The 14,416-nt window shown below is 39.2% G+C and overlaps 1 protein-coding gene and 1 pseudogene across 1 annotated transcript in view; one reads left to right on the forward strand and one right to left on the reverse strand.

Moving 5' to 3' along the window:
* PTPRO (protein tyrosine phosphatase receptor type O) overlaps nt 1-14,416 on the reverse strand; it is a 239,063-nt gene that overhangs the window by 58,992 nt on the left and 165,655 nt on the right. The gene's annotated exons all lie outside the window — the stretch shown is intronic.
* LOC134360955 (N-acylneuraminate-9-phosphatase-like) lies at nt 1,652-11,743 on the forward strand (annotated as a pseudogene).

Here is a 14,416-nt window from a genome sequence, read left to right on the forward strand (position 1 = left end):
ACACTATTGTTACAAAACAAGGTATAGATAAGGGTTACTTGCTTTTAAACACTCTGTAAAAGCTCTCTAACACTGCTGGTGTTCTGCTCAACTAGTCGGCCCTCCCGCTTTCCTTTTCCTCTCTCCCCTTCAATGCCTCTCCAGATTTGGGTTGGGAATCCAATCTAATTTTATAAGAAAATCAAGTACAATGCACAGAACACAGGCAGAATGGAGGGCTGTAATGCTATCTCTACCATGTAATTTAGATTGGATTATGAGAGGCTCAAGCTGTTGCCCCGGATCTCCGGGGAGTGAAGGTGACCTTCCGTGAAGTATGAGCTAGTGTCTGACTCCTATTCTGTGCTCTGGCAGCAAATCTCTTCTTTTTCTTCAGAATCACAAAGGGAATAGTCAGGTGTAATATTTAACCTTGGAGCAGAATGTAATGTGTTTATTGTCTAAAATCTATTTTTTTCCTGATAGTTCTTACATTGTTTCTTGTTTTAATGTGACCTATTAATTTAGCTGCCTATAGAATGACGTTTATGGGGCCAAAATTACATCCGCAAGGGCCAGCTAGTTTCACTGTTTGTATTTTCTATCTCTAAGCTTGGAGAGTTGTTTTACAAATGTATGACATTGCTAATAAAGGAAATTTAGTAGAAAAGCATTGTAAAACTCATTGTAAAACTCATTAATCCATGATAGACATGACAAAAATCTATTGTCAATCTTCAGCCTCACTGACAGCACTTTTCTATATCCTCTTCATAAGCAAAGATGGTCTTTAACATTTAACATTACTTAGTTTCAAAACCAAATACCTACTCTCCTCCTTTGTAATGGTTACAGGAATATGTGTTTTTGCTTAGCATTTCTATTTGGTTAGGGATCATATATTATAAAATTCTTAGAGAAAGATCACCGATTTCATTGCATTGTTAACCTTGTTGGTTGCCTTTACTCTGAACTCAAGTATGAACTAAATTCTAAAACATGAAGGAACATAAAAGATCATCTAATCTAGACCCTCATTTTATAGATAGGCAACTGAAGTCCAGAGGGCCAGAGTCACTTTTCTAAGGGAGCACAATTTGTCTATGAAAGCAAGAACTGGATCCAGACCTCTGCACCCCTAATTAAGGGACCTTTCTACTATACCTGACTTCCTCCCTAAAAATGTGGGTGTTTTCCATTTATTTCCGTATAACTGGGGATGGCAAGGCCTCCTGAAAAGTTCCTTTGTCCAGAAGACCAACTTTTCTGGAGTGGGCGCTTGTTCGTGTGTTTAAATTAGTGCCAGACTTTACAGTCATTGCCCTGTAAGTCCATCATCCAGATTCTTCCAATGTATCAAAGAGAATAAAGTATAAAGCATACAGTCACTTTATGCTGGGCAGGAGAAATGCTTTTAATGAGGTGCTAAAGTTGTGTGGCATGGCTCTGGGCAGTTGGCAAACTGCGGGGAAACTCAGAAGACCGCAGTGCGAAAGGGGCAGACATATCGAGGAGAGGTATTGGTTAGTCTCAGGCCCAGGTGTGGAGCCATGGGACAGTGACATGGCTGGCATTGAAACCAGAAAACAATTCTTGTGTGGGGCTGCTGGCTGTGCAGGTCTGGACAGGAAGAGTAGCATGGTAATTATGATCCCCTACAAACCTAAGGAACATGTATGTGTTTATCTTTAAAGACGTCAGTCAGAAGAAGCTTGCACAAGCTGCCATCATCACTTCCACCCTCCTCACCACCCCCTCGGTGCCCATAGACTCTGCCTCTCATCATTTGACTGAAGGTTCACCCAGACCGCACCCCTCCCCTGGCTTCCTGGGTCCCATCTCCCCTGGCCCAATCCATAACTCTGAGTCCCACCTCGATATCCCGTATCATCAATTTCCCCTGCTCTGTCTATAGGCATTCTGATTAGCCTATAGACAAGCTCAAAGAAAAAAAAAAGCAAAACTCTTTGATCTTTTTATCCTTCAGCTCCTGCTCATTTATTCTCCTCCCATTTACAACAAAACTCCTCAAAAGTTTTGTTACTCCAGCTATCGAGTCTTTCCTCCTTTCATTCTCTTTGAACTCCTTTTATTATTATTATTATTATTATTATTATTATAGAATATTTTGCCTTTTATTGGACCCCAGACTTCCTTGGAACAATTCTATGTTTGGGAAAGAATGTGGTTATTATCCAGTAATGGTCTTGGTAAGAAAGTATTAGGAGTCAATAATTATAAATACTAAGATTTCATTATTAATACGGTAGACTCTACAGTAGGCTGTAGCCATTTTCTTAACACAATTCACATTCTCCAAACTCTTCTAATTATGCCCATTTTAAAACTTCGGGTACTGGTGACCATATTTTCTTTTTTAACTTTTATTTTGTCGATATACATTGTGGTTGATTATTGTTGCCCCTTACCAAAACCTCCCTCCCTCCTCCCTCTCCTCCCTCCCCCGCAACAATGTCCCCTCTGTTTGCTTGTCATATCAACTTCAAGTAATTGTGGTTGTTATATCTTCTCCCCCTCCCGTTTTTTTTTTTTTGTGTGTGTGTGTGTGAATTTATATATTAATTTTTAGCTCCCACCAATAAGTGAGAACATGTGGTATTTCTCTTTCTGTGCCTGACTCGTTTCACTTAATATAATTCTCTCAAGGTCCATCCATGTTGTTGCAAATGGCAAAATCAACAGACAAAAATCAGTAGCATTTCTTTTCTCCAATAGTGAACATGCAGAACGAGAAATCAAGAAAGCCTGCCCATTTACAATAGCCACCAAAAAAAAAAAAAATACTTAGGAATTGAGTTAACCAAGGATGTGAAAAATCTCTATCATGAGAACTACAAACCACTGCTGAGAGAAATTAGAGAGGATACAAGAAGATGAAAAGATATCCCATGCTCTTGGATTGGAAGAATCAACATAGTGAAAATGTCCATACTACCCAAATTGATCTACAAATTCAATGCAATCCCCATCAAAATTCCAAAGACATTTTTCTCAGAAATGGAAAGAAGTATCCAGACATTTATATGGAATAATAAAAGACCACACATAGCCAAAGCAATGCTAAGCAAAAAAAATAATAAAGCTGGAGGCATAACACTACCTGACTTTAAGCTATACTACAAAGCTATAATAACCAAAACAGCATGGTACTGGCATAAAAACAGACACACTGATCAATGGAATAGAATAGAGAATCCAGAAATCAACCCACACACTTACTGCCATCTGATCTTTGACAAAGGCACCAAGCCTATTCACTGGGGAAGGGACTGCCTCTTCAGTAAATGGTGCTGGGATAACTGGATATCCAGATGCAGGAGAATGAAACTAGACCCATACCTCTCACCATATACTAAAATCAACTCAAAATGGATTAAGGATTGAAATATACACCCTGAAACAATAAAACTTCTTAAAGAAAACATAGGAGAAACACTTCAGGAAATAGGACTGGGCACAGACTTCATGAATATGACCCCCAAAGCACGGACAACCGAAGGAAAAATAAACAAATGGGATTATATCAAACTAAAAAGCTTCTGCACAGCAAAAGAAACAATTAACAGAGTTACAAGACAACCAACAGAGTGGGAGAAAATATTTGCAAAATATACATCTGACAAAGGATTAATATCCAGAATATATAAGGAACTCAAACAACTTTACAAGAAAAAAACAAGCAACCCAAATAAAAAATGGGCAAAAGAGCTAAGTAGGCATTTCTCTAAGGAAGATATACAAATGGCCAACAGACATATGAACTCCTTTTAATTAGTTTTTTTTCCCCTCACCACTCCACCAAAATGCCTCCTCTCAAAACCACTGGTGACTTCCGGGTTGCTAAGCTCAGTGGTCAATGCTCATTCCTTATCTTACCTGACTCGTCTGCAGGTTTGTGACAAGGTGATCACTCTGTCCTCACTGGAGCTCTTTCTGCACTTGGCTCCTCCTTCCTCTACTGGCAGCTCCTTCTCCATCTGTTTTGCTGGCTTCTCCTCACCACCTCCACTTCTTAGAGTGGGTCCAGGGCTTAGTCCATGGACAGCATTATCTTTTCTTTATTCATTCTTTGATAACCTCATTGAGTCTGTTTCCTGACTACCCCTGAATTTATATTTCCAGTCCTGAAGTCTCCATTGAATCCAAGCTCCTTTACCCAACCACCTACTCAGTATCTCTTCTTTCATGTTTAATATGTGTGACACTTCCAAACCTGAACTTCTGATCTGGCCTCCAAACCAGTCTTTCCCATTATATTCCCAAATTCAGTAAGTAGCATCTCTGTCCTTCCAATGGCTCAGGCCCTGCACTGGATTGAATGGCCCCCCAAAGTCATTAAAGCTTTATCCCGGCTGTAAAGGTGGAGGGTGAGAAATGCTCTTGTGATAATTGATAGGTGGGGCCTGAAGTGCTGATTAGATTGTGAAGAACATGCCATAGTGAATGGATTGATCTATTTGACGGTGTACTGGTGGTCATGGGCATGGTTCTGAGGGCTTTAAAAGAAGAGTGTATGAGGAGCTATCTCTCTCACTCCCCTGCTCAATGCATGTGAGACCCCTGCATTGCTGTAAAGCCACCACCAAAGAAGATCCTCACCACATGTGTTCCCTGGACTTTGCATTTCACAGCCTCTGAAACTGTAAGCAATAAATTTCATTTTCTTATAAATTAATCAGCTCCAGGTATTTTGTTATAAGTAAAAGAAACGGACAAATACAGGCCCCAAATCTTGGTGTCTCCCTAAGCTTCTTTCACTCATTCATAGTCAACATCTAAATCCATCAGCAGAGTTGCTCAGCTCCACCTTCAAAATAGATTTTGAAGCTGACTACTGTTTGTCACCTCCACAGCTACCAGCCTGATCTAAGCAAATATAATCTCTTATCTGGATTGACTCAATTGGCTCCTAACTTTAAGGTGACCATGTCATTTATCAAAAGTGTCAAAAATGCAATACATTTTAGGAAGAAAAGGATTGCTAAAGAGGATTACTACCTTTTCACTGATCTATAATGGGTATTAACTGGTATTGTCTAAGGCAACTGGGATGTATGGTCATCTTACCTAACTGGTCTCCTGCTTTTACCCTCGCCCCTGAACAATCTCTCCTCACCAGACTGATCACGTGAAACATGTCGGGTCGTGTAATGCTTCTGCTTAAACCATCCAATGGAGTATCTTCTCACTTAGTGGAAATGTCTTTTCAATGACCCTGGGCCATCTCTTCACTTGGTTCTTCTCTGCCCTGGGACCTACTTCTCTCCCCGTTATTCTTTCCCCTCCATCTTCCCGGCTCTTCTTTGCACTTGCCAGGCACACTGCTGCTGCAGGAGCCTTGCACCTGTGGTTCCCTCTGCCTGCAAAATCTCCTTCCGATTGTCCCCTTGACTCACTCCCCCACCTCCTTCAGGTTTTGACACAAACACCGCCTTCACGTAATGCTTGCTCTACCCCCAACGAGAACTGCACCCTACCCCACAACACTTCCTGCCCTCCTTTCCTGCTTTATTTTTCTCTGTTACACCTATCGCCACTTAACATCCTCTTATTTACATTTATCCTCTCTTTTCTCCACTAGAATAAGGACAGACATTTTCATCAGTTTTGTTCATTTCTGTATCCTCAGAACCTGGAATAGCATGTGGCACATAGTAAATGCTAAATAAGTATTTGTTGACTGACTGAATGAATAAATTTTGAAAAAAGGTATAGGAACTTAAATATTTTAAAATTTCTTTCTAGCTGACTAGCAGCTTGCAAATATATATCTATATATCTGTATCTATATTCATATATGAGAGGTCTTCAAAAAGTTCATTGAAAGATTTGTATTACCTTTCAATTCTATTTTTCCACAAACTTTTTGAAGTACCCTTGTATATACATATATATGTGGATATATATAATATATTATATATTTGGGAGAGAGAGAGAGAAAATGGGTCTAATGTCCTCCAAATTCTTAGTATCTCAAAGTATTGATTCTTTCTTGTCCCATAGCCAAACTACATTTGCAAGATTGCTAATCTATATAAAAGCTTTCATGACTGTATTGAGGCTTAGAGACCATTACTCCCAAAATATAGTGCTTTGACAAGTTGGAATAAAGAAGTAGCCTCAAGGTCTGTCTAACCTAACCCCTCTCCCCTAATCTTCCAGTCTCTCAGTCCTCTTTTTCTTTCCAAAGCACAGATGAAACTGTCTCCTTATCTGTCTAATTTCTGGACCTGCTAAAGGAGACAACAATTAGCAGCTCTGCTTTTTTCCCTGAGTTTTCATTAAGTTAATTCATATCACAGGAAGAAAGACTGAATTCTGTCAACATGCTGGAGAGACTTTTGTCACAGACCCTTGGCTTCTAGTTGGGTCCCATTCCGTATTTTGAAGAGAATCATTTACCAGTCATTTTCTGCTCTGCAGGCTGAACAAACTTTGTCCCAGGCCACTGTATGTCTCCAAGACCATTGAACCCCCCTAAGAACCACTTACTCCTACATTCCATCTCCCCTTTCCCTAAGAAGATGGGTCTATAAGCATCTGTACCTAGTGGGTAATTGGGCAAAAATTCCCCCATGCTATGCACATGAAAATCTGTTATGCCTCTTTTTCCTATTAATCTGTTTCTCAGTTGATTTCAGTGAACCTTCAGGGGTTTGAAATGGAATTTCTCCCATGGCCCTTACAAATGAGTTTGAGAAAACCAAGCCAATGTCCTTAATACCCAAATTTCAAAAAAGGAACATAAAGCCACAAGAGTGTGTGCGAGGCTCCTCTCTGCCCTGTTAAATGTGTTAACAAAAAATAAAGTTTGTAGGAAAAAAGATACCATCTCCAATGCAGGAAAATGTAAGCAGCAGACGGATAAAAAGAACTGAATCACTGTTTCCAGACCCAGGCCCAACAATGTGTGATGTGAATCAAATTTCTTCAGGCTCCAGCCTGCTCTAATGAGGACTTTGCACGAAATTATCTCCAAACCCTGTCCTAGCACTAGGTTATATGATTCTTTATCTTGAATTGCTTGAACAAGTCTGTGGTCAGGGCAAAGCAGAAGTTTGACAACAGTGGTGCACAAATTCTGTTTTTTGGTTTTCTCTTACCTCTTGGCTTTTCTTTCCCATCGCTCTTGCTGACTCCTCCACCTCTGCTCAATCTCTAAATGCTCGGGAGGTTCTTCTAGGCCAGATCCAGAGCTTCTCTTCCCTTCTCTGCTTCTACTTCCTACCTTGGGGATCTCATCCAGACACTCCCAAATTTATATTTTCAGCTCAGAATTCTCCCTAATCTTCAGACACATATATCAATAATCTCTTTACTTGATATCTGCACTTGGATGTCCTATAGGCGTCTGAAATGTTTTACGTTCAAGGAAGAATCCTTGATAGTTTTCCTAGTCTTTTCGGTTTCAGTGAATTGCACCACCGTCCGCCCTAGTTGCTCAAGAGCAAAGCCTAAGGGTCATTCTTTATTTTCTTTTCTCTCATTTCCTATTTCTACTTCATCAGAAAGTCCTGTGGACACACCCTCCAAAACAGCTCCTGAGTTTTTTCCACCTCTCTTCATCTCCACTACAACTTCTTTAGTCAAAGTTACCATCATTCTCCTGTAACTTATTTGAATTAGAACCCTGTTTTTAAAGCTAGGACAAAGGGCCCCTTAAGCGGTCCCCCTACTTTCATTGTTGACCTAACAATCCTTTCTCCCTTGAGCAACCAGAAGGATTGTTTAAAATATAAATCAGAGTACTTATTTAAAATTTTCTAAATAGCTTCTCATTGCTCTAAAAATAAAATCCCAACATCGTGCCTTAAAAGGCCTATGTAATCTGGGCTGCCTGATTGCCTCTGCCCAGCACCCTCTTTCTCCATTTTTTCACAGCTGACCCTTTCTCGTTATTTAGACCTCAACCTCCTCAAAGAGTGCTTTGATCACGTAGTCACTCTGCAGCGCACCCTGTTTCAACACTCTGTGAAGCACTTCTTACTATCTCCCTCTTCATTAGATCAATAAGACCTTGTGAACAGAAAATGAAAGTAGCCCTTTGGGTTCATTGGTATAAGTTGTCTGGCATCAGAGCAGTGCTTAGAAGGCTCTCAGTATATATCTGCTAAATTAATTAATGAACGGATATTCTATTACCACATAGCTATCTGCGATATGTCTAACACTTCTCATTATTGTTACTTTTCCTTTTTTTTTTAATGTTGGAAAACTGATTCTCTGATGTAGACATCAAATCCTCCTAATGTAGGCCCAGAGTTCCCGGTAGATTCACCAGGAGTAGAAGATATGACTGGTTAGTGGTTGAAGAGACAGTCTCATGCAGACCAATGAGTTCTTGTAAAATGACAAGCCTTAGGTGCAGATTTGATTGACATTTGTAGTGACTGCCAAAGGGCTCTGTCATCACATACCACCACAGTACCATGAAACTGCTGGCATCATAGCATTCCTAACAGGTTGCTTGTCTCAGCACCCTGCAAACAGCACTGCTATTGGTATATGTCTTCTTGTGGATGTTTATTGATGACATAGTAGTTGAAAATTCTTGGCAACTGTTTTGATGGCTCTCTACCCTTGCACATATCATTTTGGATTAATTTATATTATACGGGACTCAGTAGTAGTTTGGTTTCTTTCCAAAGAGGTAGATTTTGCCCTCCATGACCCCAGGTAGAGCCATTCCAAAGAGGCTTCTGTCACAAAAAAATTGAACTGCAGGTTAGCCCACCAGTTTTGGTCCTAGCTTTAACAATGGCATTCTGATTTGAACAAACCCTGAAAAATCTGTGTGCCAGAGTTGTATTTTTCTCTAAATAGAATTAACATGACTTTTCTATGCATACCAAAAAGAATGCTGTGAAGAAACATAAAACGACTAGGATGAAAGTTTTATGAAATAAAAAATAGCTGTACTTCAGTTATTGCTAAAGCAAAATATCTCACTTCTCTGAACAGTGAAACTTGTTTTGGTTAAATATTAACTGGAATTCTATTTTCAACTTTAGGTCTGCAATTTCAGTTCAATTCAACAGTATTTATTGAGAAGTTACAGGTGGCAAGGCATTGTGTTATAGAAAATGGAAAGAGCTTATAAAACACAATAATATTAGTAGAATAGAAAATAGACCTTTTAACAAAACAATAAAGGTTATTTTGAGACAGGATAGGGCTAGGCGTTTGAAACAAAATGACTCCATTTTCTGTACAGAGGATATTTTGTTACTTTTTCACTCCTCAGTCATGAGACCTCCATGGCACATGATTACTCCATGGCCTGCCCTGATAAAAGTAGCTGAAAGAGACTGGTTGGGCTTAATGGCCCTGATAAAATAAACTGAAATAAGAAGGGAAGAGAGATTCACTGAGTTGCAAAACCCCTTCCCCAAGGCTTGTTTCCCATAATTGTGAAAATAAAGTTACAGATTAAACTTAAGACCCCTTTAGGAGTTCCCATATGGGCACAAAGCTTCAAGGTAACCACCACAATGATCCTCCTGGGGCGATGACCACGAACACCACTACTACCTTGGACCTACTGAGCAGGTGCAAGGACCAAGCCCTACCTGAGCATGCGCCCATCGTGCAGCTAGGAAGGACAGAATGAACCACATCCAGAGGTGCAGAATGATGACACTGGCCTGCACCCCTTAACCCCTTTCCCTGTGAAGGACCCTGAACAGCTCCCTTCTGGGGACTAGCTTTCCTGTAGCTACCCCTCCTTATGCATAAGTCGATCTCCTTTTTTAATAAAGCATTGTTTGCTTTACTGCTGGGTATATTGTTCATTTCTATGACTTTGGGACCCAAGAACCTAATCTGGTAACAATTTAGTAACCTTACTTTTAAAAGTAAGTTTATTTAACTTCAGACAAAAAGATAGGCACATTACATACAGATTGTCTTGTTTTAAGGAGGAACAAGATAGAGACAATATTCTACCTGATATTGATACCAATAAGGAAAAGCTTATTGATTCTAAGGGTTACCTTCACTAGAAATAATTTCCATGGGAACTTGCTTTTCCTTCTTGAAAAGTTTAAAGGGATTTTCTAAGCTGGTTTAGATAGTCCTGTCTGTTATAAGGGAGACATGGAGGCTCTAAACCTCATGATAAGTTTGGAAAACTATTATGGCTTTTACTTATACTACTACGTAGATATAATTATGCCAGTTTGTGACTGTAATCCATATTCCTGAGGCTCCGTAGATCATAAGAAGACATAAAAATGACAGTGAAGCATGCACTAGGTCCACTGAGTGCTACTTTGGTAAGACCACTTCTGAACCTGCATTCTAAGAGAGGCTGAAAAACAAAATGAGTTGGAGAAAGCAGCCAGGACCTTAGAAACACAGTCCCTGTAACAGGAAAGTGTGGGAAAAGAAAGACATGGGGAACATGGGCATAATCTTCAAGTAATTCCAGCTACCTGGAAGCGAGTTTTGGGCTAATCTTTACATATACAGAGGACAAAATCAGACGTGATGATTGGAATTGACAGGCAATTTTTTTCTTAATAGAAATATCATGAAACGTTGGAAGTTACTGCTCTCCACATTTCTAGAATTGAAGTATATAGATTGCTAAGAAAAGCAGATTGCCTTCCCTGCACAAAAGACTGAATTCTACCCTCAATGCTCACCAGGAGCAGTGATGCCCCCTTGAGGGAGTTTAGAAATTTGCAGGAATGTCTTTGGTAGCCAGAACAGAGGGAAGGAATTAATAGGACTTCCGTGGGCAGGACTCAGAAATCCTAGCTGTCCTGCAATGATCAAGAGCATGCCAAAAACCAAATTGTCCCGTGTCCCATGTCCTCCATGACTCTCCAATGTAGTACCCAAATAAATCCACAAGTACTTTACCATGTCATGGTATTGGAAGTTTTTTCCAAAAAACTAAGTAAAATAATTTAGAAGTTGTCGTGTAGTCCCGCCTGCCCACCTCACGCATGTGCGGGTGGCTGGGCCAGGTGGCGAGGTGCAGGTGGAGGGCACTGTGGGGCCGAGTCTCCCGCAGGCCGTTTTATTCCACCTGGACAACACGCTCTACGGCTGGGGCGAGCAGCAGAGGCGGTTGGAGGTGATAAAGCTCTTACAACCCAAATACCATCATAAAGAAGAGGCTGAAATCATCTCTGGTAAAGTTCAGGTTAAACTCAGCAAAGAACGCTTCCATCCTTACAGCACGTGCATTGCTGATCTAAGGGCTTCCCACGGGGAGGAAGCAATCCAGGAAACAAAAGGTGGCGCAGCCAACAGGAAATTGGCTGAAGAATGTTATTTTTTCCTGTGGAAATCCGCACGTTTACAGCATACGACACTAGCAGAAGATGTCAAAACCATGCTCACTGAACTGCGAAAGGAGGTCCTCCTGCTTTTATTAACGGATGGTGACAGATAGACCCAGAGGGAGAAGACCGAGGCCTGTGCCTGTCAGTCCTATTTTGGTGCTGTTGTTGTAGGAGAAAAGCAGAAAGAGGAGAAGCCAGTGCCTTCCAGTATTCCATTACTGCTGTGACATACTGGGAGTGCAGTCTGGGGACTGTGTGATAGGTGGTGACACATCAGAAACGACATATGAAGAGTCCCCAATGCAGGACTGAAAGCAACAGTCTGGATAAATAAAAATGGAATACTGCCTCTGAAGTCGTCCCCTGCTCCACATTATACAGCTTCTTCTGTGCTAGAGTTACCTGCTGTCTTACAAAGTATAGACCGCAAAGGCAGTATGTCAGCTTAAAGCACACCAAAGGGCATGATTATAAATTTTAGAGTCAATTTACAGTTTGCTTGAACTATACCATGGTGCAATTGTAAGAATGATTTTCCTTAAGATTTAACGACCATTATTGTGAAGGTCCTTGCAACCCTATTGCTTTTTAAGTTTGACAACCAACCATTGACTAAAAATCAAGATTGTATTAATACGAGTACTTTTAAGTTTTTGGAAAACTTGAGGAAAAATATATTATTAGTTAGTCTGTAACTTGAGTCTTTAAAAAATTATTTTATTGATCTTTTGGGGTCTTGGCACCATGATACTAAGCAGGATAGCTAACACACGGATGCACAAATACAGGGTTTATGTTCTGGTTTAACAATAGACCTTTTTTTAAAAAACAGATATTCTAAAACATGTAATAGCGATTTATCAGAGCAGTTGGATCTGGTTAATATCAAATAAGTACTAAATCATGGAAATCAAGGTATTTCATAGTGAAATTATTTTGCATATTTTTTTAAACATATAAACCACATTTTTGCCTGTGTTGGATGTATACTTTTCCATTACAAATCTAATTTTTATGCATGACCTTTTTTTTTGTGGGGAAGGGAGTGCATTTCTGTGGGGTGTACCTGACAAAAAGCTATTAAAATCAACATGTGTGCTCTTATTCCATGACATTTTCATATCTTTCCAGAATGAGTTCATAGCTTCTTTATAGTCTTTACCTCTTAAGGAAATGTTTTTACTATCTTTTCCCAGGCTCACATGGGGTTGAGGGAATTAGACTGTCTTGCTGGGGATAAGGGCAAACCACATGGCACCAAAAGTCATCTTCCTTCTGTGGATCCATAAAGAGAATTGCCTCGGTGCAGCCCAACCGTGCAGCCACCTCTGTTCTCTACTGATGGAGTAGTTTCACCTGCACGATGAAACTAATCCAAACTTAGATTTTGCTGTGAGCCATTTCCAGGGTGCCATTTTAATACTTGGGTAACTCTTCTTAGAGTTACCATCTACCTCAAATCTCCTGTTTTTCACATTTTTGGAAATACATCACTGTTTCACAGATTTCTGTATTTAATTCAGGGTTTACTTTGCATGTAATAATTTGACTCAATAACATCTTTCAGCCAGAACATTTTCCATAGACCATTAGTCTAGACAGTCTTATGATTCCACTAACCAAACTTGAAGTAAAGTTGTTAATAAAGGAAATAAGATTTGAAAAAAAAAAAAAGTTGTCATGAAGAGAGATATTTAAATGAAATTAGGTATTATTTAAAAGGTAGTCAATAATTTACTTTTTCTTCTCATCATGTCTATTCTATACATTACCTATTTCCAACTACCTATATAATTTTAAAGGGTTTCAGCACAAGAGTTAGTTTTTCCCAAAATATGAGACAAAAAAGATTTAAGACTCAGTATCCTGTGCATTGAGTTACAGAAAAATGCAATTAGTGGGTAAACTGAGAAAAGATTGTGTTATGTTTTGTTTGCATTTTCTAAGAGTTTTCTAAAAATACATCACTGACAACAAGGCTACTCATAGTATTTTTTTTTCTTTTTTCTTTTTTGTGACCGATAAGGGGATCGCAACCCTTGGTGTGGTGTCGTCCGCACCGCGCTCAGCCAGTGAGCGCACCGGCCATCCCTATATAGGATCCGAACCTGCGGCAAGAGTGCCACTGCGCTCCCAGCACCGCACTCTCCCGAGTGAGCCATGGGAAGGCCCTACTCATAGTATTTAATCTACTAATAAAACTGACCCCTGGGTCAGTCTTTACTTACAGCTGCACATGTGAACATATATAATAACAGAGATGATTTGAGATTCTCATGAACAGATTCAGACACATATTATACACTGAATGAGTGATGTCAGCAAATTGCATTAAGTATTTGAAAAATATTTTTGTTATTGCGATTCAATATATTTTAAATTTTTGAAATAAAAAAATGATAAAAGATCTGTGCTGTGAAAATTACATATTGAAATTATGCATTTATTTTGGGGTTGTCCCTCTTTTATTCATACTGCCCCAAGAGGTCTACCATACAACTTTGTCAATTCACCTCCATTGCCTGGGGCTGATTTTAGGATACTGTCTCCATGTTTCCCCTTAGTTATCAGAAACTAAATGTATACTTCAACACATAGTAGAGTTTTGAATGCAGAAGAAGTGATTTTTGTTGCGCAGTGTCACTTCTCAGTTGTATGTCATAAAGAATTTTGACACTACACTACTAAGTAAGTTCTAGCTCATTTGCAAGAATATCATACTTTTCTCATTTTCCCTCATCTCTATTATTTTTCTTGTCATGTTATCTCTAATTGAGATTATTCTCTCCTTTCTCTCATTATGTCTAGTCTCATTACTTATTCTAACTCTAGTTTTTATTCTAGGGTCCATTTGTACCTATGCTTGCTCAATTATTTACTATTAATTAATTAATTTATATTTACTTGTTAGTTCTTTCATTTATTTTTATATTTTTTGTATGAAGGACTACTCATCTTTTTACTTCTTGTAAACCCAAACTTATTCATTTTAATTATATGTAGGCATCAGACAATTTCATTATATCTTTTAGAGTAGCTGTGTCTGAACCTATGCTTAGGGAATTCATATTTTATTACAAATTATTTTTCTTTTATTTTGATTTTATATTAAAGTTAGGAAA

This window comes from Cynocephalus volans, chromosome 12 (assembly GCF_027409185.1).
Source record: "Cynocephalus volans isolate mCynVol1 chromosome 12, mCynVol1.pri, whole genome shotgun sequence".
NCBI lineage: Eukaryota > Metazoa > Chordata > Mammalia > Dermoptera > Cynocephalidae > Cynocephalus > Cynocephalus volans.